Source organism: Nicotiana tomentosiformis, chromosome 12 (genome assembly GCF_000390325.3).
Source record: "Nicotiana tomentosiformis chromosome 12, ASM39032v3, whole genome shotgun sequence".
Classification (NCBI taxonomy): domain Eukaryota; kingdom Viridiplantae; phylum Streptophyta; class Magnoliopsida; order Solanales; family Solanaceae; genus Nicotiana; species Nicotiana tomentosiformis.
Genome location: NC_090823.1, coordinates 120,446,894 through 120,448,875, shown reverse-complemented (window position 1 = coordinate 120,448,875; position 1,982 = coordinate 120,446,894). Strand labels below are relative to the sequence as shown.

Below are 1,982 nucleotides of genomic sequence, written 5' to 3'. Positions count from 1 at the left end.
GTTGAGGCTTCGTGCCGATATTTCGGGACCCATGGGGTCATGTTACTGTTAAATTAATTGTTTTACATATGTACATTTCACACTCAGTCATATTCATCCATTGTGAGGATATTTATGGGATCGAGTTGCGCGCCGCAGCAGGCCATATTGGCTTTATATATATTATTATTATATGGATCGAGCTATGTGCCGCAGCAGGCCTTATAGGCTTTATTATTATTATAAGATCATACAGCACGCCGCAGTAGGCCATATCGGCTTTATATAGCGCTTGGGCTGAATGAGCCCCTTCGGAGTCAGTACACACCCCCAGTGAGCATAGATGATTATATATTCGGGATGGACTTCCCAGGGCATGGACTTACCTTACTTATTTATATTGTGATGCATTTTCCCTGGATATGAATCTTGTCCATAACATTTACATTTGAGGATAAATTACCCCAAGGTTGGATTGGCCTTATACGGTACTGAATGACTGACTGTTAGTCGATATGTATATATATACGGGATGGAATAACCCTGGGCTGAATTGGCCATAAACAGTACCGAGTGACCAAATGATTTGTGACTAGTATTTACATGAGGTCTTTCTACCGAGATGTCATATTCCTCATATCATGCAGTATTAATCTATTTCATTTGTACTGAGTTTAACTGTTGAACTTGAAAGTATGCCTACATTTTTGTACCACTATTTATACTAGACTGTACCTGCGGAGCTCGTCACTACTTTTATCCCAGAGGTTAGTCTTGTTACTTATTGAATTGGTTGTACTCACACGATACTATGCACCTTGTGTGTAGATTCAGGTGCTCCCGGATATGGCGGCTGCTATATTTCGGAGTTATTTCTGTTGGAGACTATCAAGGTATCTGCTTGACGTCCGAAGACTTGATTCCCTTCCTGTTTAGTTATTGTAATGTTATATATTTTCAGACAGTGATTTTATCAGTCAGACTTTGTATTCATTTAGATGCTCATGTACTCAGTGACACCGGGTTTTGGGAGTGATTATAACTGTATTGTGAGATTTCTTCCGTTGAATTTAAATATTTTGTTTTTAAACTTAAAATATGTGGTGATTTATTGAGATTGTCAGCTTGTCTACTATTGATATAAGCACCATCACGACATGTAAGATTTTGGGTCGTGACAAGCATCTACCACAATCTTTGTCTCAGGATGTAGCACTTCTATGAAAGTGTGAGCTAACACTTTGTTTATCTGATTATGATGAGGACAGTCTCTGAGCAGCCCCTTGAACCTCTCCCAAGCTGAGTATAAAGACTCCCCCGCTTTCTATTTGAAGGCGACTATCTCACTTCTGATCTTTGCAGTTTTGCCTGAAGGGAAGAACCTTGCCAAAAATTTCCTTGCAAGATCATTCCTTGATGTAATAGAAACAATCAAGTAACGTTAGACTTGATGAAATAAACAATTAAAGCAAAAACTAGAAAGTAGTCATTATTCAAGTCCCCGGCAACGACGCCAAAAAATTGTTGCTCCCAAATGCACACATAAGTATACGTGATCGTACATGTAATAAAATGATAAGTCGAGTGTCGAACCCACATAGACTTGTATTAACTACCCACTAAATTCACCAAGATTGTTATTCAGTCGAGCCAATTCGAGTTCAAGAGTGTGATTGTACTAAATAATAATTTTAACTAGTAACGAAATTATCAAGCAACAAAATGATATTATGTATTCAGTAGAGACAAATATTCCAGGGTTGTGATCGATTCACCAATCCTATTGTGTTCTAGTTAACTCTCCCTTTCATACAATTCACTCATGGTTGCTAATTAATCCAATAATGCTCTCGTAGCCTTCTCCCGAAGTACTACTCGCATATTCAAAATAGATTAACGCCTATAATCCTATGAAATCAATTTATTAAGAACGCATTACGATTATGATATTTAATTAAGCACGGTGACTAGGTATATTCCTATCCTAACCACAAATCTCCTCC

General features: G+C 37.9%; 1 non-coding gene across 1 annotated transcript; it reads left to right on the top strand.

The window, feature by feature from the left end:
- The first annotated feature begins 1,231 nt into the window (after positions 1-1,231).
- LOC117273427 (small nucleolar RNA R71) lies at positions 1,232-1,336 on the top strand. The gene has a single exon (XR_004503432.1). It is a non-coding gene; the product is annotated as a small nucleolar RNA R71 (small nucleolar RNA).
- Positions 1,337-1,982: the final 646 nt, after the last annotated feature.